At 37.0% G+C, this 26699-nt stretch overlaps 1 pseudogene; it reads right to left on the bottom strand.

Moving 5' to 3' along the window:
- Positions 1-26699, bottom strand: part of LOC128123948 (fibrous sheath-interacting protein 2-like) — a 93771-nt pseudogene that overhangs the window by 42116 nt on the left and 24956 nt on the right.

Below are 26699 nucleotides of genomic sequence, written 5' to 3'. Positions count from 1 at the left end.
TCCTTTTGCCTTCTGTCTCTCTCTTTGACTTTCCTGCCTGCCTCTGACCTGCCTTGCCATAGGTCAAACAGCTTTATCAACCAATCAGAGCAACACATATTTGAAGCATATAGAAAGACATTGCCCCATCAGAATAGGGTCCTAAAAGCTGGCAAAAGAGTCAGAGACAGCCTCCGTTCTCGTTGTTAGGAGTCCCACAAGAGGACCAAGCTACACAACCATAACATATATGCAGAGGGCCTAAGTCAGACCCATGCAGACTCCCTGATTGTAGATTCAGTCTCTGTGAGCCTCTGTGACCCCTGATTGGTTGATTCTGTAGGTTTATTTGTGGTGTTCTTGACCCCTCTGGCTCCTCCGTGCTTCTTCCCCATCTTCCACAGGATTCCACAAATGCCTTCTAACGTTTGGCTGTGGGTCTCTGCATCTGTTTTCTTCAATTGCTGGATGAAGCCTCTCTGATGATGATTATGCTGGGCTCTGGTGTACAAGAATAAGATTCATTTATCATTTCATTGACCTTTTTTTTTTTTTTTTTGGTTAGTCATGTTTGTTTTTATTCTAGGTCTGTGTTTATTTAGCCTCTAGTTTCTAGGCCTCTAGGCAGTGTCGAGGGTTGGCTCCCTCTTGTGGCATGGGTCTCAAGCTAGATCAGTCTTTGGCCTCTCCTACAAGCTCTGTAATACCTTTAGCTCAATACACCTTATGAGCAAGACAAATTGTAGGTTGTAGGCTTTGTAGCTGGACTGGGGTCCCAATCCTTCCACTGGAAGCCTTGCCTGGTTACAGGAGATGGCTGGGTCGGGATCCCTATCCCCATTACTAGAAGTCTTAGCTAGGGTCACCCTAATATTCCTGGGAGTTTCCATTGTACTGGGTTTCTTATCACTGAAATGCCCCCAATTCCAGTCGTCTCTCCCAATGCTTTCTCTTCCCACCCCTATCCCCCATTCCTCCTGTTCCCATCCCCACCCACCCCTAACATACCCTCAGAATCTATTTCCCCTTCTGGGGAGATTCATGCTCCTGCCTTGAGCCCTCCTTGTTACTTAGCCTCTCTGGGTCTGTGGATTGTGGCATGGTTATCCTTTAATTTACAACTAATGTCCACTTATAAGTGAGTACATACCATGTTTGTCTTTCTGGCTCTGGGCTGGTGAGATGGCTCAGCCACTAAAGGCTAGGCTCACAACTAAAAATATGAGAGTTTGGAAGTATTTATATTCTACATTTTAGAAAAGTTTATGGATAATTGTTACTAATTATTCTTTGAATACTGGCAGACTACATCTATGAAAGCATAGGCTACTAAGCTTTTCTATCGGATGTTTTTTAGTGAAATTAATTTGTCTATGTTTTCAAATTCACTTTGCTTCACATTTTGCAAGGTTGCATGCCTTTAAGAATGTATCTCTTTCCTCCAATTATGCAATCTGTTGTACATGATTGCTCTTAATAGCTCATTATAATTGTTTTTTGCTTCCGAGGCCTCTGTTCTAATTCTCTTCCTTTGAATCTTCTTTCCTTTCTTAGGTTAAGGAGGAGTCTTTGAGCTTGTGGTTTTTTTTCAAAGAAACTTTTTATTTGCTGACTTTTGTTCTCTATATTACTTATTTCTGTTTGATATCTATATTTCACTACTTATGATAATTTTTAGATTCATTTGTTCTTATTTTTATGAATAACTGAGAAATTGTTTTTAGCTTTTTTTTCATTTCTTAATGGTGACATTTATCTGTGTAAAATTCCCCTTTAGTGCTTTCTTTGAATCCTATCAGGTCTGATTTATTAAATTTTGATTTTCATTTTCCTCAGGATATATTTAAAATGCATTTTTGATTTTTTTCTTTGGCTCAATCATTGTTGAAGAGAATTTCGTTTAGTTTCTCTATGTTTGTGGACTTACCAGAGTACTTCCTGTTACTGGTTTCTTCACATTTCAGTACACTGTGTTCAGCAAAGATACTTCAAAACACCAGTCCATGTCATCCTCGAATACTGGTGAAAAGATCCTCAAAAAACGATCAGAAGATTCCAGGAGAGTTCCTGATTTTCAGTCCATATTGGAAGCCCAAAGCTGAGCCCTAATGTCAAAAAACAAATGCATCAGTGGCCAGGATGAGACAGATACACTTGCCAGCCAGAATAATTAATGGCAAGCAGGCAAAAGCAGAGCTTCCTGCTAGCTTTTATCTGCTCTGCCCAAAGTTTAGAGTGGCTCTTCCTCTCCAAATAATCCTACCAAGAAAACCCCTCACAGAAATGCCCAGCAATTTGCCTTTGATTCCAGAACTCATACAATTCTTGCATATAGTTTCCTCATTATATTTTCTTTCTTTTACTTATTATTAATACATTTACTATCAATATTTTTAAAATCATAATTAATACTTTTAATAACCGTGCTAATAAATTTCTGTCAACACAAACCCAGACATATCTGGGAAGAGGGAATGTTAGTTGAAAAAATGTCTCTGTAAGATTGATCTGTAGGCCAGTCTTGATTACTGATTGATATGGATGGACCCAGATCACTGTGGACAGTGCCACTTCTGGGCAAGGTGGTCCTGGGTTGTATAAGAAAGTAGGTTAAGCAAACCCTGAGGAGCAAGGCAATAAGAAGGATACCCCCATGGATTCTGTTGTAGTTCCTGTTTCTGTGTTCCTGCCCTGGACATCTCTCTATGATGGACTGTTAGCCTGAGAGTTATAAGCTATAATAAACACTTTCCTTCCCAGGTTGTTCTTGGTCATGATGTTTATCAAAACAAAAGAAACCTAGCCATGGAAGTATCTTAGTTTCTTTTCTAACTTCACAGTGATTAAAAATAAAAGTTCAGAAATAACACTTCATAGGTAATGAGACTGTATGAACTGCTGAGACATGAGTTACCTGAATGTGTCTTAGACAGCAGACAGTCTGGTTCATAATTTTATTGTATAACTCATATTGGCTTTGTCATCTACTTGATAACCATCATACTGATACATCTCCTAAAAATTTAACAGGAAAAAAAATCCACATTCAGTTCTATCAGGTACTTTGGGCTGCTTGCTTTATTAATTAAAATTTTAGTCACTTGCTGTCACAGCATAGAGATAATTACTAAGTTTAAAGTCTTATTGAAATTCCCATAGAAAACACTTATTATACCCAGAAGTTGAATCATTGATACTTATGGTGCATATAGAAAATGGCTATAAAGAAAGCTCAAATTAATTTTGAAGTTACAATAAAAAATGATAACTTCTTTAAGAGACAAATAGTTTTACCCTAATTTAAATACAATACTATATATATATATATATGTATATGTATGTATGTATTAACCAATAGGGTGCTGCATTATATAAATTTTATATACTTTAATGTTTCTGTGTACTAATTAAAATCAGTCCCAAGTGGAACATCTACAAAACAACTGTTGTGCCTAAGGTTCAAGGAACACTGTAGAAAGAGGGCAGAAAGGCTGTAGGAGCCAAAGAAACAGGGAATTTGCTGTGAGGCTGTGTCTCCTGGTAATTTCGGAAGTTACACTCATAAAGTTTCATCAGCATGACTACAACTATGCCACGCCACTCAATCCCTGTGCCTATTTTTTTAACCTATAAAAGAGAGATTACTTTAATGATAGTCCCTAAGTGCCTTTTCAACTTTAACATGCCTTATATTTATCTAACTACAAAAAGGTAAGTGAGTCAGACATGGTGGCACACACTTTTAATCTCAGCAGAGGCAGTCTGATCTCTGTGAGTTCAAGGCCAGCCTGGTCTCTGTAATGAGTTCCAGTCCAGCTAGAAGTACAGAGTAAGACTCTGTCTCAAAAACAAAACACATAACAGAAATAAATAAGTGATGATGTTTTAAAACAGGGCGTCTTTGTTGTAACACTCAGAGAAAATCTAGTGGAACCGTTTCAGATCACAAAGCTGCTGGAGGTCCCAAGGGAGATCAACACGGCATCAACACGGCAATCAAACAAGGAAGCAGAAATAAATTGACAAGCAACATTTCTCAGAGACCCATTTTTAGTGGGGCAGAGGATCTCTGTTGAGTCTCAGCTTCATTGCTTACAACTGGGTGACAAATTAAACGTAACTATTCTGACTCAGTATACTCATACATAAAATGGGAATGAGACTATCTACTTGGACTATATCATAAGAAGACACAAGGAAATATAGCACATTCTAGTACTATGTACTCTATACATATGAAATCATCAAAAGCCGTCACAAGTGAGTATTTTTTTTTTTTTTTTTTTTTTTTTTTTTTTTTTTTTTGGTTTTTCGAGACAGGGTTTCTCTGTGTAGCTTTGCGCTTTTTCCTGGAACTCACTTGGTAGCCCAGGCTGGCCTCGAACTCACAGAGATCCGCCTGGCTCTGCCTCCCGAGTGCTGGGATTAAAGGCGTGCGCCACCACCGCCCGGCCTACAAGTGAGTATTATGAATTATCATTTGGGAGCAATACAGAGTTTGGAAAAATAGTAAAAGAAAAACTTCAAGTAAATAAGAATGATTGAGACATCAGACAAAACTAGTAACTTTATGATTAATTTATTGTATTCCTAAAGGATCTGATTCTACTTTAGATTGCACATGGCTACACTTACTTTTTCCAAGTAGGAAATAATTAAGTTATCTAAATAGTCAAAAAAGTTACTTTTTCATAAGTTTCTAGAAGTTAAGAAAAATATCCAGTTACTATACAAGAACTACCAGTAGATGATAGTCATCCCCAAGGTTATTAAGAAGTTAAAAAGGAGTCCTATAAAAATATTAGATTTGAGGAGATTTACGGAAGTGATTGTTTCATACAGTATGCATTCACTCTATGTGAAGCAGAGATTAAATTCATGGTCAACTCAGAAAAGAATTACCCCCCAAGACTGGAAAGGTTTGGCAATAGCAATATTGGGAGCCAGTTCTCAGCTACAATGGTGAACATGGTAAAAAGAGGAAGCTAGGGCTATAGAACAACAAAATAGTATTAATATTTCCCAAGATCAGTTTTGAGGTGAAGGTCAATATGCTGAGTTCCAAAGGCAGCTTTAATTTGATGCTAATGCCTTGGCCTTGGTGTTATGTTATTTAGCAACTTTAAATGCTTGGGACAAGGTTGAAGAATCAGGAAAGAGGCCTGAATCATTTACTAAAATTATAGAAGGCCCCAAAGAAGAATTCATTGATTTTTTTATGAAGATTGGCTTCAGCTGTAAATAGAATAGTATCAGATCCAGAAATCAGACAAACATTAATTGAATCTTTGTTCAGAATGCAAAAGGGTGATTAGACCTTTAAAGGCAAGATCAGCACCAATATTGGATCTGATATTGGATCTCATGTTTATAATGTTACTCTTATAAGAGAAATAATTTCTAAAAGTTTTAAGAAAAGTCCAAATGTCAGATGTTTTAATTGTGGTAAGCAAGGTCATTTGAAAAGGGATTGTAGGCAAGGCATTCCTAGAAACAATGATTATTCTGTAGATAATCCAAATAGAAGGCCCCAGCCTTCTGGTGTGTGCAGAAGGTAGACAAAGGCTGGTATTATACTAATGAATTCAGATCAACAAGGGACAGGCAAGGTAACCCTTTGCCATCAAAATGCCCTAAGGGGCCTCCCACAGGCCTTGATATCAAATTTGGTTTAATAATTACCTGTTATCATTGGAGAAACTCATAAACAGAACAATTAAGACTTAATACCTGTTATTAAAAACAACACTGATCTGGATGTAATCAAGGATAGAACAGCTTCAGTAGATAAAACAAAAAATTCAGAAGAGACAAGAAAACAAGTATTTTTGGCACACTGCTACAAATGATAAGAGACCAAACTTAAAAATACAAGTAAATGAGGGTTGGGGATTTAGCTCAGTGGTGAAGTGCTTGCCTAGCAAGCACAAAGCCCTGGGTTCTGTCCTCAGCTCCAAAAAAATAAAAATAAAAAACAAATAAATGATATTGAAATTGAAAGTTTACTAGACACAGGAGTTAGATGTAAATAGTTTCACCAAAATGTTGGCATCTAAATTGGCCTTTTCAGGAGGTAAATATTCAGCTTTAGGGATTGGAACTTTACTTCAAGTGAAACAAAGTGCAAGATGGGGGGAGTGTATAGGGCCAGAAGGACAAACAGGAAAATTAAAGTCATATGTGGCTAACAGCAATTAATTTATAGGGAAGTGATTTGTTGTAGCAATGGAAAACACAGGTTAACATTCTTCCAATCTCATAAACAAACCATAAAATAAAATATGCTTCCAAGAAAAATGTTAAAAGGTATTATCACGAAGATTCACAGACTGTTCAGGTTGTACATAAATAGGACACAATAGCTGTTGGTCTTTTAAAAGTACCAACAACCCTACCTTTAAAATGGTTAAATGGCCGGGCGGTGGTGGCGCACGCCTTTAATCCCAGCACTTGGGAGGCAGAGCCAGGCGGATCTCTGTGAGTTCGAGGCCAGCCTGGGCTACCAAGTGAGTTCCAGGAAAGGTGCAAAGCTACACAGAGAAACCCTGTCTCGAAAAACCAAAATAAATAAATAAATAAATAAAAAATAAAATGGTTAAATGACAAATCTGTGTGGGTGGAACAATGGCCTGTGACATCAGAAAAATTACAGGCACTAGAACAGCTGGTACAGGAGCAGCTAAGTGCTCAACACATTGAAGAATCAACTAGTCCTTTGAATTCTCCTGTACTCATCATTAAAAAGAAATCTGGAAATGGAAAATGTTAACAGATTTAAGAGCCATAAATAAGGTGATTTAGTCAAAGGGCTCTTTACAGCCTGGAATTTCCTTGTCTTCTTTATTACCTAAGGGAAGGTCTATTTGAAAAACTGCTTTTTTTTTTAAACTATACCTTTACAAGAACAGGATAAAAATGTGCCTTCACAGTGCCTACTTATAGTAATGTTCTACCTGTTAAAAGGTATCAGTGGAATGTTCTTCTATAAGGAATGTTAACAGCCCCTCCTGTGTCAATATTTTTTATAACAGCCATTAGAAATAATTCATAAGCAATTTCCTCAATCTAAAATTTGTCAATATACTGATGATATCTTACTGGCTGATTCAGAGATATACCTTAGAAAAAACATTTGATGAAGTAAAGAGAATTTTGCCTTGCTGGGGATTACAAATTGCTCCAGAAAAAATACAAAGAGGAGATTCTACCAATTATCCAGGATATAAGATAGGTTTATTGAAAATTTGACCACATAAATTAGAAATCAGGAGAGATCAATTACAATCTCTTAATGATTTTCAAAAATTGCTGGGAGCACTGGCTAAGGCCCACAATTGGATTAACTACTCATGAGCTAAGTAATTTCTTTCAAACCTTACAAGGTGATAAAGACTTAAATAGTTCAAGAAATTATCAGCTAAGGCTGACAGAGAATTTGCTCTGGTAGAGAAGAAATTACAGGATGTGCATTGGATTGCTTGGAGCCAAAGCTTGATTGTATTCTGGGTATTTTATCATCTATGCATTCTCCCACAGGAATTCTTATGTAGAAAGAATATAATATCTTAGAATAGATATTTTAGCATAGAGTAAAATATTAAAGACCCATATATAAAATTTTTCTGAATTGATTCTTAAAAGAATTTGTCAATTAGCAGAAATAGATCCAGCAGAAATTGTGGTACTTTTTTTGTTTGTTTGTTTGTTTTTGAGACAGGGTTTCTCTGTGTACCTTTGTGCCTTTCCTGGAACTCGCTCTGTAGACCAGGCAGGCCTCGAACTCACAGAGATCTGCCTGCCTCTGCCTCCTAAGTGCTGGGATTAAAGTGTGTGCCACCACCACCCGGCTTTATACCTTTTATTAATGCTGAAATTGCCTCATTATGGGCAGAAAATGAACATTGGCACAGAGCTTGCAGTATTTTTTTGGGAGAAATTAACAACAAATATCCCCAAGAAAGAGACATCTGTTTATAAAAAGAACTAATTGGATTCACCCTCATATAGTAAAAGGGACACCAATTTCTAGATCCCCTACATTCTACACTGATGCAAATAAACCAGGAAAGATAGGCTATACGTCAGGAACAATAAAGTGGCTCAAAGCCCTTATGACTCAGCTAAAAATTCAGAGCTATATGCCATTCTTATGTGTTTTTTTGTTTTGTTTTGTTTTGTTAGATTTTCCTGGATCTCTTAATATAGTTACTGATTCTCAATATGCAGAAAGAGTTGTTTTACAACTCATTCCAGATTATTCAGAATTAACTTCACTATTTATTCACTATTTATTCAACAACAAGTAATCAGAAATAGAAATCACACATTGTATGTAACACATATCAGATCCCATATGGGTCTACCAGGCCCTCTATCACAAAGTAATAATTAAATTGATCAGTTATTAATAGGAAGTGTGCTAGAAGCCTCAGAATTTCCGAAGAAACACCATGTAAATAGCAAAGATTTGAAGAAAGATTTTGTTTTCTATCACTTGGCAACAAGCCAAGGAAATTATAAAGGGAATGTCTTACTTGTTCTTTTTAGAGCCAAACCCCATTACCTGCAGGAAGTAATCCAAAAGGTACCCAAAGAAATAAACCTTGGCAAATACATGTTTCATTTTGCAGAGTTTGGAAAATTAAAGTATGTGCACCATACCACAGATACATATTCAGAGTTTCAATGGATAACTGCTTTAATTTCTGAAAAGGTTGATTCTGTAATTGTACATTTATTAGAAGTTATGGCCATCATGGGAATACCTGTATAAATTAAGACTGATAATGCTCCAGCATATGTCTCTAGTAAAATGAAACAGTTTTTTTTTTGCATATTACAACATAAAGCATATTACAGATATACCACATAATCCTACAGGACAAGCACATATAGAAAGATCTAATTGTGCTTTAAAAGATATACTTAAACAAAAAGGGGTAATAAAGACACGCTGAAATAGATTACACAGTGCTTTAATAACTTTGAATTTTCCAAATGCTAATGAGAAAGGAATGACAGCTGTGGAGAGACATTGGATAATAATAAAAAACCAAACTATGGAATTAAATCAGTCCATATATTTTAAAGATATGTAGACCTCAGAATGGAAACAGAGACATGTGTTACATTGGGGAAGAGGTTTTGCCTTTGTCTCCACAGGAGAGGAAAAATGATGGAAACCATCAAAATTGATAAAGATTAGATTCGAACAGGGAGACCTCCTCAAATAGGAGAGGTGCTAGTTCATCAGACAGCTTGGTCATTCAATCTAAAATAACTTATAAAGACTAACAAATACCTATCGTTTAGTCAGGCATGAAAAATAAAACCAAATAATGTTTTGAATAATAATTTACCAAAGGCACACTTGCTTGTGGTGATATTTTATTTGGGCTCTACCACATAAAGCTTACCTGGGTATCGGAGGACAAAGCTAGCCACAATATTAAACATAGAGGTCAGGCAGTGGTAGCACATGCCTTTAATCCTAGCATTCAAGAGGCAGAGATTCATCCGGATCTCTGTGAATTCAAGGCCACACTGGTAACGGAGCCAGGCATGGTGGCACACACCTTTAATCCCAGCACTAGTTAACTATAGAGGTCTGGAGGTCTATACAGACAGACAGAAAGTGATAGAGCTGGGCAGAAAGAGGAAGTGATGTAGCTGGGTGGAGAGAGGAAGTAAGATGACAGGGCACAGAAAGGTATACAAGGCATGAGTATATAGGAAGTAGTTCTCTTGGGCTGAGGATTTCCTAGTGGTAAGAACTTGTGGATGGCTTGTTCTATTCCTCTGATCTTTGAGCTTTCACCCCAATATCTGGCTCCAGGTTTTCTTTTTTCTTTTTTTCTTTTTGTTTTTGGAGACAGGGTTTCTCTGTGTAGCTTTGCGCCTTTCCTGGAACTCACTCTGTAGCCCAGACTGGCCTTGAACTCACAGAGATCCACCTGCCTCTGCCTCCCGAGTGCTGGGATTAAAGGTGTGCGCCACCACTGCCCGGCCAGGTTTTCTATTAATAAGACCGCTTAGCAATTCGTGTTATACTTGCCTTACTGGCATGAAATGAAAAATGGGTTTCTTAAAACACATGTCTTAATTCCATGTTAGAATATTAGACTGTAGATTGCTACATGGCCCATGCCATCTTGGACATCAGCTTTTGTGTTTTCTTCTTAAATAAAAAGGATATTTTTGTTGTTTGGTATTAAAAACACAGTTAAGAGATTGAAAATGTTTTAAGTAAATTCAAAGGATTGCTACAGTTCAAACTTGTTTTCTAAATCTCCAAGAGTTGGAGTGATTTGGAGCCAAGATAAAATATTTGAGCAGGGCGGTGGTAGCCCATGCCTTTAATCCCAGCATAGACTGGTGAATCTCTATAAATGAGTTGTTTTCTAAATTCTAGAGTCACAATGACCAAGGTCATGGTGACACATGCCTTTGATCTCACCATGCAGGGAAAAAACTGATAGACAGCTCCTAATTGGTATGTTTGCACACTATGGAAATCACATACCATGTTTCCAGAATATTATAAAATCTCTATGAGTTTACTAGAAAGGCATCTGATTTCCAATGGGCACAGGAACAAAGAGCAGCTTTTGTAACTGTATGCTCTTCTCCATGCTGCAACCCTAACCAATATTGAACCAGTTGATATTCTAATTATGGATATCATACTTATTGGTGAATTGGCAACTGGAGACTCTTCATAAAGCAAAAAGGAGTCCACCAATTTTTTCCTGTTGGCTTCTAATGCAAACACTTTCCACATAAGGAGAATAAATGTTATCTCGTTTGAGAGACAAATCTGGACATTTTTATGAGGTATGGAGAACCTTATACTCAGTCATTGCCAACCACCCTATGGTCGTAATGGTGCCGTTACAATGATGGATTGGGTCCATTTAAAGCCAGAGACCTTCACAGGCTTACCTATGTAAGGAAATGTATTACAGTGGAACTGGTACCTATCTGAATTCCTTTATGACCAGGGTATGGTAGCAAAGAGGTCTGTGCCTTCCCACACTGAGGAAGTAGTCCAATTGCCCATAATCCCCATCCTTAAACCTATCACTCCTCCCCCCAAAGAGGCACCTATTGAACTGTGGGGACCAAGAGAAGGATCACATTTGGCTAACACATGGTTTACTGATGTTTTTCAACCACTGATGGAAAGCGACAGCCTATAGACCAGGTATGGAATGGCCAACACTGAGGAAGGAACCACAAAATCAGTGCAGCACTGTTGGCTATAAGACAAACAACTAGGAAAGCAAAGGGAGAATCTCCATCTTCTCCAATTCATGGTGTGTGTGCAATGGTATAGCTATATGGTCATCAAAATGGAAAACCACCAACTCTCAGATAAATGACAAAGATATCCAGTCATAGGAGGCAGGAATGGAAATGGTATAACATGGAAAAACTTAGCAAAGACATCACATTTTATGTTGTTCATACAGGCAAGACAGCCAAAACTTCTAAAAATAATGAAATAGTGGACAATTTGGCATCATGTTTAATTAAGACTACAATATTAAAATTTTGCCAGGGAACAATTTAGGATAAATCAGCAAGAATGATAGATTTCACATGTGAAAAACTTAAAAATTTACCCCTAAGTAGTAGGGGGAAATGGAGAACCAAATTAAAACAGGACAACCCTATGACAATAACTATTGTAAGGAATCCATAGCCAGGTGGCGATTCACAACTTTAATCCCAGCACTTGGGAGGGAGAGGCAGGCACATAAGAGTTACAGTGATTCAGCCTGCAAAAAGCAAGCTGAAATTCAAAGTGAATGTTCTTTGTGATCTAAAAATAAATACATTTAAACATTGAATTTATATATAAAGAAAAGGGGAAATGTATGCATATTTATTCTCACATACTGAGGTATATTCAGTTTCAAAATTTCAAAATAATTATTTTAATTGAAAGATAATACTTGTTCTGTTGCCAAAATCATTTTGCCCTAGGAAAGATAAATCTGTAAAAACAAGGTACTCCCAGCATTTGGGTTCGGGTAGGGTTTTGATTTTATCTTTCCAGGAGAATAAAAACGTCCAACTAAGGAATCCAGAGGCCACTGGAAAAGTGAAACATCTAAAGAAAAAGGATGTATCATCAAATGTCCCAAGAAAAAGAGTAAATTTGGCCAGTGGTATCACCTACTTCCAGCTGACTGGCCTGAAATCCCAGCTCAGAGTTCCAGAATAGTGACTCAAAGATCAGCTTCGGATCTATAAACTGATCAGGACATTCAAATTTCTGAGTTCATATCATACTGACACAAACATTTTACAGAGCTTTGAACTGAAAAATGCTTAATCCAAAGACTGCCAAATACAACCTAGCTGGACATTGTGGGAAGTTGGACAGATATAGTTTCATTATTGCAAATAGTTCTAATGTGTTAGAGTCAAAAACCTTTCCTGTTTATTTAGACAAAAAAGGGGAAATTTTGCAGGATATTTGATCACACTGTGAACCCCGAGATTGCATAATTTATTGGAAAAACCTGTTTCTAGTTGTGTGGCTCAGGCCTAGCACACACCTTTAATCCAAGAGCTTTCTGCTTGAATATTGTAAACAGGATTAAATAAAGTCAGCCATAGGTCAAGAGGCAGAGCAAACAACCAGTTGATAGGATGTGAAGATAGGATTAATCCATAGAGCGTAAGAGGGAGTCAGGAGGATGGATGGAGAGATGCACAGGAAGTAGAAGGGAGGGACGCTGAGTTGGACGTTTTTGTTGGCAATGGTGGAGGACAAAGGTCTTTTCCTGGGATGTCAGAGGAGGAGGAAGGTCAGCCAGGTGCTTTTGTGCCTCTCTGAGGTAGTAGGCTTTCATCTGGCCCCTGAGTCTTTATTGGTACAATTGAACATTTGAGATTTAGTTAAAAATAACAGAGAGCAGATGATTTTTTTGTTGTTTTCAGTGCTGTGGGTTGGACCTAGGTCTTAACACGAGTTATGCAACAATCTCACTTTCTACAGATCATTTCTAACTTCCTTATAACTCAGGCAGGCATCTGGATCCATCTTATCGACATGAAGTTCTCTATGGATGTCCAACAAATATTTATAGCCCAAATACAACATGGAATCTCTTGTTTAACAAATAAGGTTGAATTTCCTTAAGCAGTGTCTATTTTCCATTTTCTCTTCAGCTAGTGGTTCTAGGTTTTTTTTGTTTTGTTTTTGTTTTTGCTTTTTTTGTATTAAATACTGAATTGAGTTTCATGCCTGGTTAATTATTTAACCTATGCTATATATCTACAGGCTTATGCAGATGATGACTCAAGTATGCTTTGCTGGATAATCAAGGTACATCCCAGAACAGAATGTCTCAAGTTGGCTACTCTTCCAAGCTTCTGGGAATTATGTTTGTCACCTACCTTATATTGTAACTTGTCCCTGGAAGACAGTCCATCTGCTAAGCTTTTGGAAGAGGGCATGTCAAGCTCAGCTCTTTTAACATGTGTCTTGTTAAGTTTCATAGTCTGATTTCCAAATGCTCCAATACTTTCAATATTTTCACCAGAAGTGGGCAGACAGCATTTGCTTAGTGCTAAGAACTTTCTCAGGCTGCTTGTGCTTGTTGTTGTCTTTGGAGAAACAACTTTGGTTTCTGAAGGGTTCACAACTTCTTCACCATGACATCCAGATATTTCTCCTAAGCACTGATGTCCAGCAACCTCTCCTAAAACAATTTCCTCTTCATCAGAAACCACGTCCTCTCTGAAGTTACTTTCCGAATCTTTTTGACTAATATTATGAGCTATTAACTGAACAATCAGACCTTTTTTGTTATGAATATCTTTAAAAAGCTCTACTCTCATGATATCAGGTCTTCTTATATTTTGGAATGAATTCCTGCCAACAGCCTGGAATTGAATGTACAATAAATATTAAAAATAAATATGTCAATATCTTTTCTGATATTACTTTGTGTTGTAGCTATTTTTATGATTTCTAACCTCAATCTAGCCAATATCTTCAAATTCCACTTACTGATATATTTTCACTATTTTAAAAGAAAGAAATAGATAAAAATCATATGCAATACTTGTTTGTATCTAGCATTATTTTTACGTTGAGATAATATTTATCGGTCATAATTTATTCTAAATATCCAGACCAACAGAATAGTTTAAGCTTTATATTTTCTTATAAAATAAACTTATTGTCTTCTATTTTTGTAATTTCTCTTAAAAATTGTTATAGAACCACATAATTAACTTTTTGTCCTTATTAAATGATCCTATAGACATCTAGACATTAATTTTTAAAGAAAAGGCTCTTTTTCTATCAAACTCTACATATAAAAGCAATGCCACGTTGGAATTGTGATCTTCAGCTTATTTTTTTTTTACTCCATAATCACATTCTTTGTCTTTTGCAAAAATTAGTAAATCTTCATTTCTTTTTCATATTCTACTCAAATCCCAATTACTATTTTTAATATAGAAGAATCCAAGAAAGAGTAATTATCATTCAGTAACCAAATCATTCCATTTCAGCAGCCTTTGCTATATCACAGAAATAATAAATAAATTTATAATTGATCTTCAACTCAACCTTTATTTGCAACTTTCTAAACTACATTTTCAAGTGACAATGTCTTCAAAAGATATCTTCTGTGGAAATAAACTATTAAGAAGCAACTCTTGAAAAATTCAAAGCACTCTATTATATGCAAAATATTAGTAAGATTAGAAAATCCAAATATATGCGATATAGTTTGGGGATTTGTTACTGCAGGTGATTTAAATATGTCTTATTGGGTGGAAAGTATTGCATTTCTAAGCATAATGTTAAAGCCATGAGGTAAAGCCAAGGGCCTAAAGTACCTGACCTAACCTAAAGATTTTTTTTCTGCCCTTTTGTTGACAAAAGACATAGTCATAATCAGACTGGCATGTAAGATTTATGTGCTCTGAATTCCACATGGCTGCTGGTTGTTTATTGTTATTTTTGTTGTTATTACTACTACTATTACTATTATCAAATGGACTTTTCTTCCATCAAAAAGAAAATGGTATTTGTGTTTAAAAATTCACTGTGACCTAAATAAAGTTGGTAACCAGGAAAAGAATTTGTTATGGATAGTTCTATAGATAATCAAAATTTATTTTAGCGATATTATTTTATAGGATGTTCATAGTAATTTTACACTCAGGAAATTGCTTACATATAAATGAATACTTCACAAAGTATATGCTAATGTAGCAATGGGAATTGAGAAAAGAGAGGAAATTTTATGATGGCAAGGACCATCATATGTTCTTTTAAAAAGGATAAATGAGATTAGAGGAGTTATGAGTGCACAATAATTTTAGTATTTCAGTTTGAAAACATAAGCACCTGCAATTCCCACACCAACAGGCAGAGGTATGATAGTCAGAGGGAGCCAGAGAGAGCCTGGGATAACTTTTTTGGGGGATACATGAACAAATGTCTGTTCATCTCAGACAGAACTCAAGGATAGACTAAAAAACAAACAAACAACAAAAAAAAAACAATTTTATCCAACTCTAGCTTATGAGTCTTACTGAAACCAGTGAGTTTATTGAGGTTACTTACAGGAACATGAATGAGAGATTACTTTTAGAAGGGTAAATGACTCAAAGGTAGCTTTATCAGTAAAAATCTTAACCAAGTATGAATGATGGCTCACTAAAATTGTATCCCTTGAGCTCTCTGTATAATTTCCAGTCAGCTTTCCACTTACTAGTAGTCATTACTGCTGAAGTGACCTCGAGGAGAGTCTTGTGAATCTTTTATGCCTTAGAAACTTCCTGAGACTTGTAAGTTGTATTTTATTCTTGAGTCTTAGTAAGTCTTTGTCTGAAAGAGAGTGTAATACTTTGGAAGAAACAACTAAACATCACCAGCCTTTGTAGTAAGTTCCAGGTTGTCCAGGGCTAAGCAGTGACCTAGTCTCTAACTCAACTATCAATCAATAACTAACTAACTTATTTTATTATCAACCTTAAGACTTAATTCAGTAATTTTCAGAGTCATACTGGAAAAAAATTGAAGTATTTATTTTCCAGAGAATATAGTTTTATACTTGGGTCAGTGCCATGGCACAGAGTACATCCATAAAAACAGAAATCCCACAAAAATGCACACATTCAATATGAGGGATTTGAATAGAACTCCATGTGCCAGGAATGGGTTACATTTTATTGAACTGCTGACCAAAGGGGTCCTATAGAACCCCTCAAATACCACAGGCTATTGATAAGTCTATGGGTTACCCTCTCAACTTGACAGTAAATGCTATTGCTCTAGACATCACATACTTACATCTTCAAACATGGAGAAATAGAGCTGGTACCTAACTAGTAGCTTCACCCCTAGTGACTAGCTTTCATGGTATAGGAAGGCAGTTTGCATGCTACCGGAGGAGGAAAGTAGTTATCAATATCATCCAGCTACAAAGCCTGAAAACTGTGACAGTGACCTGACTACAAGAGATACAGTTGGAGTAGTGGTACAAAAGTTATGACAGTAATTAACCAATTTTTGATTGGATTTAAATCCAATCAAATGAGATAGAACCCATATCTGACATTGCTCACATGGTTAATGACCTGAGACTAGAGAGATCATTGGCCTATGGGAAATTCAGTTACTACTATTCTGATAAAGGAATACAACAATAAACTGATTTCTCATGACGTCTTGCTATAGCCATAAATCAGTGCCTCATTCGTCCCTCATCAGAGAATAATCTTCTTGGTAATTAACACAGAGATCCACAACCAGAAAATGTGCAGAATCTAATAGACTTTGTAGCACTCAACCCGAAAAGGGATGTCTTTAGCAAATCTCTACTCTTTTTTTTTTTTTTTTTTTTTTTTTTGGTTTTTCGAGACAGGGTTTCTCTGTGTAGCTTTGCGCCTTTCCTGGAACTCACTTGGTAGCCCAGGCTGGCCTCGAACTCACAGAGATCCGCCTGGCTCTGCCTCCCGAGTGCTGGGATTAAAGGCGTGCGCCACCACCGCCCGGCGCAAATCTCTACTCTTAAGGCCCAGGTATCTCCGAGGAAGAGGAGATGGGAAGACTGTTAAGAGCCACAGATGGTGGATGGTTGCAAGGCAATGCGTCTTCTAGACACAACACAGCAGGTCTGTTATACATGTGGACTCACATCATACTCCAGGGCAGGCCTCATACACAGGAGTAATTGGCCTACAAAAACTGAACTTTATGTATTTTTGCATGTCTTTTTTTTTAATGTTTTGTCTTATAGTTTCCTTTTTGTTTCTTTGTTTTGATATTTTTCTTTTCTTTTTTTTTTTTTAAGAAAGAAGAGAGTTCAATTTTTGTAGGCCAACTCACATCATTCTGATGTCAATAAGGATCCACACTTATATTTCCCTGCTTCAAAGAAAATTAGTTTTAGTGGATCATCTTGTAAAAACTAGCCTTAGGCCTTTAGTGTGAAATATGGAAATGATATGGCAAATCCTTGAAATCCTGACTATGGAGATGAACCATTGCAACCAATTCCCTGTTCAGCTGGCAAAATAACAAGCATATGTTTGCATGTAGCTAGGACAGGAGGAAATCACAGAACTGGTCACTGCTTGCCCATTTTTCTCCATGGTCGCGATGCTTACCTCTAAGGGTTTTACATCCAGTCGTCCTGTTCTATCCAATGAGATGTGCCTTTCTTTCTGTCTCGTTCCTAATTCAGACACGTCTGGGGAAGAGTGACCTTTTCCACTTATGGAAGCTCTTCTTGAGCTCTGCTATGCCACATCCAGTTCTCTTTATACAGTCCATCTTAAGTGTCTCCAGAGTCTGAGTCTGCATAGAAACAACTGCTAAGTGTTCTGAGATGATATCTGGATCTATTCTCAGTGGTTTATTCCCGACATGTGGAATTATTCTAACTGGAAGTTCATCTTCTAATACATCATCTGACTCTTTATCGGAGTCAAGAGTTCATTTGTGTAGCATGCTTTTGTGCCTTTTCAATGATTTGACTTGTGTCTAGATCTCCAAAAGCAGCAGCATAAGAACTCGTTTCACTAACTCTACGTGATGGAACATTTGAAACGCCATTAGCAATTAAGCTAGCCACTTTTTTTTTTAAGATTTATTATTTATTATATATGCAGTATTCTGCCTGCATATATGCCTGCAGGCCAGAAGAGGAAGCCAGACCTCATTACAGATGGTTGTGAGCCACCATGTGGGTGCTGGGAATTGAACTCAGGACCTCCGGAAGAACAGCCAGTGCTCTTAACCGCTGAGCCATCTCTCCAGCCTCGCTAGCCACTTTCTTAGGGAAGGCCTTCTTTGTACCTTTCATATCATAGGGCTCATTATGGGTTCCAGATTGTTTTATTATATTATCATAAACAGACTCAATAACCTGAGAAATCATTTCAACCTTTTCTGGAGCTAAAGATTGTTCTTCAGGATTAGAATCCACAAGGTTTATATTACTTCTGGAAATTTCAGCTGTTACAGGTTTTGTCAACTGAGATGCAATTTTCTTTAACTCAGGCTTTGTTAAACTGTCCATGTCTTTGCTTGCAACACCAGGCTTCTTTACTAGTTTAGCCAAGAATAAGGCCAATGCTTCCTCTAAAACTCTGGAGTCTAACATTAAATCTATGGATGAAGATTTTTTTCCTGGGACTTTAGCTCATCAATAATTTTCACCACCTTTTCCATAATTTTGACAGCTTCTAGAGCTAATTCTGAACTTGAAAGTTCTTCCTCTGCTTGAGGTTGAAATTAAGAATTGGAAATCTCCTTCACCATTGACAAACCTATTATGTCAGAAAGGACATTACTCTTACCCATTAACTCTTCGGACACAGACGTGGGAGAGCCAGAGTGTTTGAAAAGATTGGCATACACGGAATTAACTACTTTGTCAACAGTTGCACTGTCAGCTACAGGCACAGGTTCCGATTCCTTGGCAGCTTGTACAACTTTGATCTTACTTTTGGAAATAAATTCTGGGATTGACTTTTATATTTTTGAGGTTATTTTTTGCATTTCAGTTTCTTGAGATTTAGTTCTTTCTGTGTGCACTTTTGGGAACCCAGATAAAAGTTTTGATAAGAATTTTACAGCAATTGCTTCTATTATATTATAAGATAGTTCACGGGGACGTGGTGGCTGTGATGGAGTGGTTAAGACAACATTGGTGAGGATATTTTCAACAACATTGTCAACTTCTGCACACTGATGTGGAGTCAACTCACCGCCAAGATAGTTCTGCAACTGACTGTCAGCCACTTCTCAAAGAACTAAATCAACTATGGTTTGTGAAAGGAGTTTGCATCCACGAGCTATACAATTTTGTATGATTTCCTGTGATCCGAACTGTGGCAAAAGATTATTATAAATTGTCAGAACCACCAGCTGAATAATTTCATCATTATTTGGATGCAAAGATTCTGCATACTGTATAATCATATCTTCATTTTTTGGCAATCTCTGCTGCAACCGTACTTAACTTCATTTGTACGAAGTCAAGTCGTGTCAACATTTTTTTTTTTTTTTGGTTTTTCGAGACAGGGTTTCTCTGTGTAGTTTTGCGCCTTTCCTGGAACTCACTTTGTAGACCAGGTTGGCCTTGAACTCACAGAGATCCGCCTGCCTCTGCCTCCTGAGTGCTGGGATTAAAGGCGTGCACCACCACCGCCTGGCTTGTGTCAACAAATTTTGTTGAGATATTTTTGTTTTGACATTGAATAGTTTTGAAAAACCTTTTGCTAAAAGAGCAGAAATCACATCCTCTACAAAATTGAAAGGCAACTTTATTTTGTATGGGGATGAGGTTTGACATTCTTTACTGGCTGTGTTACATTCTTTACCGGCTGTTTGCACTGGCTTTTGGACCTTTTTCTCAACATCTTTTGATTCCAGAGGCACACATCCTGAAGCTGGTATCTCATCAGAAAATATCAAGTTAGGCTGATGCTGAAAAATTTCATTTATCACTGTGCTAATTAGCCTTTTTGCTAGATTTTCCCTATTGTTGTTGATGTTCTTGAAAAGAGACTCTTGAGATGTACATTCCTTTAAAAACATTTCAAACACAAGAGTGAACGATTTTATTGACAATTGATTTTTCAATTGATAGCATTCTATTTATGGAGGGCATCTTGTCAGAAGAGGTTTGTTCAACTGTTTTACGCTCATATGGCAATTTACCCACATTTTTAATAGTCATGCTGGATGATGGTTCTTCTGTAGTTTCTTCTTTAAGCCCAGGAGGTACTGTATTAGCTGATGAGTCTTTGATTGCTTGTGAGGAAATCGCATTTCCCTTATCTGTCCTAAACACCTTAATTTCTGCATCTGAAAACTCCTTCAACATTGGATCGGTGAGTTTCATAACTGTGTCATGAAGTTCACCTTGATTTTGGTCAGCACTTGCATCTGGAGTTCCATCGCACGTTTCTGCTTCTGGTGAAGATGTAAATATTAGTTTGTTCACCATTTCAGTGATCACATCTTCTAGAAACGTAGCAGGAATAATTCTAGGTTTGCTTTCTGATGAGGCCTCTGGATGGTCTGGCTTACTAGGCTGACTTTTCATCTCTTTCTCTCTTTTTCTCTCACTCTTTTCTTTTCATTTCAGCTTCTTCCCTTGCTTTCTCTTTAGCAGTGATGTCTCTGTTAGCTGATGGGGATGAATCCTTTGTTGTAACGGGCTGTGCAGAATCTTGAAGTACAAACAAAGCTTTATCACTTAGGAGGCTTTTGCTGTATATTGGTCTGGAAAAAAATCAAATGGCTCTTGAGAAGATATTAAAACATTGTCATAAATATTTTCAACACATTCAGTTTCCGAGGATAGTTCTTCATCTGTATCTGTTTCGGCTACAGACTGTGAACTCTGTTCCTTGACTGGCTGTTGGGCTATTTGTAAAGTTTTTTTGGTTAGGTTCTCTTTCCTCTCACTCTTGGGCTTGTCATCTATTTTCTCCAAACTTTGACTAGCATCGCAATTTTCTTTTCATTGTCTGTTACAAAATCTGATTCAAGTACCTCCTTCTCAGAACTGTTAACAGTAGCAACTGCAAAATGGGTGTGTATGTCAATCATCTGTCCCTGCTCATTGATGAGAACTAAGTTCTCTTTCCCAGTTTCGTTACTTTTACATTTGTCACTCAAATGTTGAACCTGAGGATCTTTAGTTTTCCCACTGGTAGTTGGAGACGTAACCTTTGAGGCATTCTCATTTTGGGAGTGGCAGATTTCAGTTTATTTTCATCATATTTCTTTGTATCTGTGACACCTGTAGTTGATCCTGACATTAGGTTGATGATACTGCTTTTCATGAAGGTAGCTATAGAGTTAATTACTGGACGATGGATATCATCTCTTTTCATTGATGTGTCTTCAGACAGAGCAAGTTGGCTCTGCTTTAAGCATCTACTAATCTGCATGGAGGTTTTCTGTGGTAGGAGCTGAACTCTTTGGGTGATATTTTCTGAATCTAGAAACAAAAAGAAAGTTGAGCACCAGTCTCCTGAAAATAGTGGCTGAATCTTGAATGCCAAGACTGCCTTCTAGGCTAAAGAAACCATTTCTATAACAATGTTACCAGTGTCATCTTTCCGAATACCATCAGATCCAAATTTCCCTATGAACTGATCATATACAAAATTAGATATCTCATCAACTGTCTCCTTTCCAATTGGTGGGAAAGAAAATATTTCTTCAGCATGTGGTAACACTTTGATTTCACTTTTCCTAAATTCCCGTATGAGAGAGTTTGCAAAGTTGATAGCTAAGCTTACAGTTTCTGGCTCTGGCATATCCTTTTTCCTAGAATCTTCAGCAAGAGTTGCAAAAGAACAAAATTTGTGAGCAAGGTCAACAATTACATCTTCTAAAAATGCAGCTGAAAACAGAGAAGGCTGCACCTTTTCTTTCCCAGACTTAGCAACAACAGAAGCATGGCCATATTCAGGTAAGTTACTAGAAAGTGAGTCTTCACCATATAAAAATGGTTGCAAATGATGATCCATGAATGCCTTAATAATGAAACCAGCTAATTTACTGAGAAACAAACCTCCCTTTTTGTGTGCATCTTTCTGTACTTCTGCTTGGAATTCAGAGTTTTTCAAAATATTACATACAGAATCAGCAAAATTCTCAGTAGTTCCTAATTACACACTATCTTCATTCTCCTCTGCAGTGGCAAATCTGATCTCATGTTCAGAAATTTCTTTTATAATTTCATCAGTCAGTTTTGAAGCTGCAGCCATGAACTCATCTGTGGTGGTATTGTGTTCCCCAAAATATTGTGCACCCTAATAAACTTATCTGGGGTCAGAGAACAGAACAGCCACTAGATACAGAGGCTAGAAAATGGTGGCACTCACACCTTTAATCCTAGCATTCCAGAGGCAGAAATCCGTCTGGATCTCTGTGAGTTCAAGGCCACATTGGAAAAGGCCAGGCGTGGTGACTCACGCCTTTAATCCCAGAAAGTGAGCCTTTAATCCCAGGAAGTGAGGGCAGAAAGCAGAAAGGTATATAAGGAGTGAAAACCAGGACCTAGGCTGGTTAAGCATTCAGGCTTTCGAGAAGCAGTTCAGCTGAGATTCCTTTGGACAAGGACTCAGAGGCTTCCAGTTTGAGGAAACAAGATCAGCTAAGGAACTGTCGAGGCGAGGTAGCTGTGGCTTGTTCTGCTTCTCTGATCTTCCTGCATTTACCCCAATAACTGGCCTCAGGTTTGATTTTATTAATAATAAAATTATTATTATTATTATTAATCATTAATTTATATATTTTATAAATACATTTATATATTTATAATATGTATTTATATTTATATTATATAATATATAAATATATAATTATTAATAAGTACCTTTAAGATTCATGCTACCCTCATCACCATCATCTGGCCCAACCTCTTTTTCCTTTAGTTTATTTGTAGTATCATCTGAAGGGAAGATATTTACTAAAAGTTTGTAAATCATATTTTCTATCAGAGAACAGGGGAGCACTGTAATGTATGATGACATGGCATGAGTATCCTTCAAGGAGACATTGAGCACATTTTTTATGATATTTTCAGCTTGAGGGGAAGAATAGGAAGAAGGCATTAATTCACCTGAAACTAATGCCTGTACCTGATAATCATAAATGTCTTCCAGTAGAAAATGATATATTTTTCCTTCAAACAAGTAGTGTCATTTGTGTAGTCCTGTGTAGTTGAATCAGTGATTTATATTCATCTAATATATTTTCATAAACTGAGCTGACTATTTTTTGAACCTTTTTTTTTTTTTTTAATGTCTCTGAAAACCATAGACTCTCATCCAAATTTTCTGCAAGTAAATCTCGGATGTAGTGAACTCTAAAACAATTGGTTTTACTAATGTAACGATATCCGTTATTTGGGCTATTGCTCTCTCTGGGGTTTCAGCAGCCAAGGACTCCTGTATGAATGTCTGAAGAATTTTGCATAAAAGCTCAGAAATTACTTCCTCCAAAAAGATAGCTGAGTTCATAATGAAAGACAGTTCTCTTTGCTTAGGGTTTGTTGTGTTCTGCTTGCCAGGCTGAGCAACTGAAGCTGAAAGAAAACTTTTATCTCCTGATAAGAATGATTCTAGCCGGGCGGTGGTGGCGCACGCCTTTAATCCCAGCACTTGGGAGGCAGAGCCAGGCGGATCTCTGTGAGTTCGAGGCCAGCCTGGACTACCAAGTGAGTTCCAGGAAAGGCACAAAGCTACACAGAGAAACCCTGTCTCAAAAAACCGAAAAAAAAAAAAAGAAAAAAAAAAAAAGAATGATTCTAGATGATGATTGAAGATCTCCTTTATTATAAAACTTGCAATTTTTGAAACAGGTATGCTACTTATACCTTTTTTATCTTCTGTAAGAGACTAGTATAGATTTGAATGAGAAAGATCAGCATAAATGGAGTCAACCATTAACTGTCTTTTTCTGAAATCATACTTTGTTTTTAATTTCCTTGTTTTACAATTCATATTGCATGTTTTGAAATTATTGACATGATTTCATTTATCAGTTTCATGACTGTGTTACTTAAGTCTGATTGAGGAGTACACTAGAATGCGATGGACATATCTGAGACATAAGCTGAGTGACTTTTTTCTAAATTAATATGTGAGAGCATAGTAGTATATATTGTTGACGCTTGTCTTTGGAATTTTGACTTGCTAATATCATAATGGACTCTATTTACCAAAACATTTTGACTAAGTTTGGAATGTAAACTTAAAGGCAGATTTGCTACAAAAGTTTGTGGAATTTGGAAATAAAAAATTTCAGTCAGAATGATTTTGGTTATCCGACCAGCCAATGCCTTTGTGTCATTTAGAAAATCTTTATCAGGCATGATTCCCATTTCATATCCGAGCTACTACCGGTTCACCATGTCCAAGCGAGGGGCTGAGGATTAAAACAGAGAGAAGACAGCGGGTCATTCTTCTCAGTAGAATGCCCTTATTGAAGGAGGAAGAGGCCTTAAATACAGGCTTACAGTGCAGTGGAAGAACCTGGGAGGGCAAAAGTTCGCTACAGATGTTTTACATTCTAGCATTACACCAATATGCAGGATACACAAACAAGGAACCTCCTGTGAGCGTTCAGGAGGAATGAAACCAGCAAGGAATTAGCATAGGGAGGACATCTGATCAAGGTCAGCAAGCAAGGCAATAGCTACCCAAGGAATGAGTGTCAGGGCCCAACACATATTCTTCTAAAACTTTGCTGTACACAGTGTCAATAATGTTTTGAGTACATCTCTCTCTACTAGGGAAAAACACAACCGTTTCTCAGCATTCTCTATAGTTGTAACCTGGGCTTTTGAAAATTCCTCTGTTATCCAATGTATGAGATTTTCAGCTTTATCAAACAAAACATCTTCTGAATTTTCTTGTTGATTCCACTTGGACAATGCCAACCACCCTGTGAAATATTTTGCTCACTACTCCAGAGACCACATCTTCCAAAAAAGTTGAAGAATAAGCACTAGAATAAATTAACGGCTGTCTGTCATCAAAACATTTGTATCGTGATGCAGATATTTGCCTTTTTCCCCTAAATGGCTGAAGATGCTGTTCACAGATATATTTAATAATTAAACCTGCCATTTTATCAATGAAAACATCTTTACTTTTTGTGATATTTTGCTCCACTGATTCTTGAGAACTGGGATTTTCTAAAATATTTGTGAAAACAGAATCAACAAGATGGCAAACATCATCTTCTGAGTAAAGAGACTTGGCTTTATCTTCATCTTTTGAAAATCTAACTTCATCTTGGGAAAATTTTCTCCTAATATCACTGATCAGATTGGAAGCAATTTCATTAAAATTAACTCCTTTATCTTTTGGAGCTGTTATATTTGAAACTATTTTAGGAGAAGGAAAAATGTAGTACTTTGATCATATCTTCTAAAAATGTATATGGTAGCAATGTATTATATGGAGGTAAACTCTGCTTTGCTGTCATTGTTTTTCTCTGCTGAGTAGTACTCCATTGTGTATATGTACCACATTTTCTTAAACCATTCTTCAGTTGACAGGCATCTAGGTTGTTTCCAGGTTCTGGCTATTACAAATAGTGCTGCTTTGAGCATAGTTGAGCACGTATCTTTGTGGTATGAATCAGCATTCCTTGGGTATATGCCCAAGAGTGGTATGGCTGGGTCTTGAGGTAGCTTGATTCCTAATTTTCTGAGAAACCACCATACTGATTTCCACAGTGGTTGTACAAGCTTGCATTCCCGCCAACAGTGGAGAAGTGTTCCCTTTGCTACACATCCTCTCCAACATTGACTATCATTAGTGTTTTTGATCATAGCCATTCTGACAGGTGTAAGGTGGTATCTCAGAGTCGTTTTGATTTGCATTTCTCTGATGATTAAGGATGTTGAGCATTTCTTTAAATGTCTTTCAGCCATTTGTGATTCTTGTTTTGTGAATTCTCTGTTTAGCTCTATAGCCCATTTTTTAATTGGGTTGTTCAGTATTTTGATGTCTAGTTTCTTGAATTCTTTATATACTGTGGAGATCAATCCTCTGTCAGATGTGGGGTTGGTGAAGGTCTTTTCCCATTCTGTAGGCTGTCTTTTTGTCTTATTGACTGTGTCTTTTGCCCTGCAAAAGTTTCTCAGTTTCAAGAGATCCCATTTATTAATTGTTGTGCTCAGTGTCTGTGCTGTTGGTGTTATATTTAGGAAGTGGTCTCCGGTACCAATGCGTTCAAGAGTACTTCCTACTTTCTCTTCTATTAAGTTTAGTGTAACTGGATTTATGTTGAGGTCTTTGATCCACTTAGACTTGAGTTTTGTGCAAGGTGACAGATATGGATCTATTTGTAATCTTTTACATATTGACATCCAGTTATGCCAGCACCATTTGTTGAAGATACTTTCTTTTTTCCATTGTATAGTTTTGACTTCTTTGTCAAAAATCAGGTGTTCATATGTGCGTGGATTACTGTCAGGGTCTTCAATTCGATTCCATTGGTCCGTATGTTGGTTTTTATACCAGTACCAAGCTGTTTTTGTTACTATAGCTCTATAGTAGAGCTTGAGGTCAGGGATGGTGATGCCTCCAGAGATTGCTTTATCATACAGGATTCTTTTAGCTATCCTGGGTCTTTTGTTTTTCCATATGAAGTTGAGTATTTTTCTTTCCAAGTCTGGGAAGAATTGTGTTGGGATTTT

This window comes from Peromyscus californicus, unplaced genomic scaffold (genome assembly GCF_007827085.1).
Source record: "Peromyscus californicus insignis strain IS unplaced genomic scaffold, ASM782708v3 Scaffold_4__1_contigs__length_199733344, whole genome shotgun sequence".
Classification (NCBI taxonomy): Eukaryota; Metazoa; Chordata; class Mammalia; order Rodentia; family Cricetidae; genus Peromyscus; species Peromyscus californicus.
The sequence above is the reverse complement of the archived record's forward strand: the minus strand, read 5'-3'. Positions and strand labels throughout refer to the sequence as shown.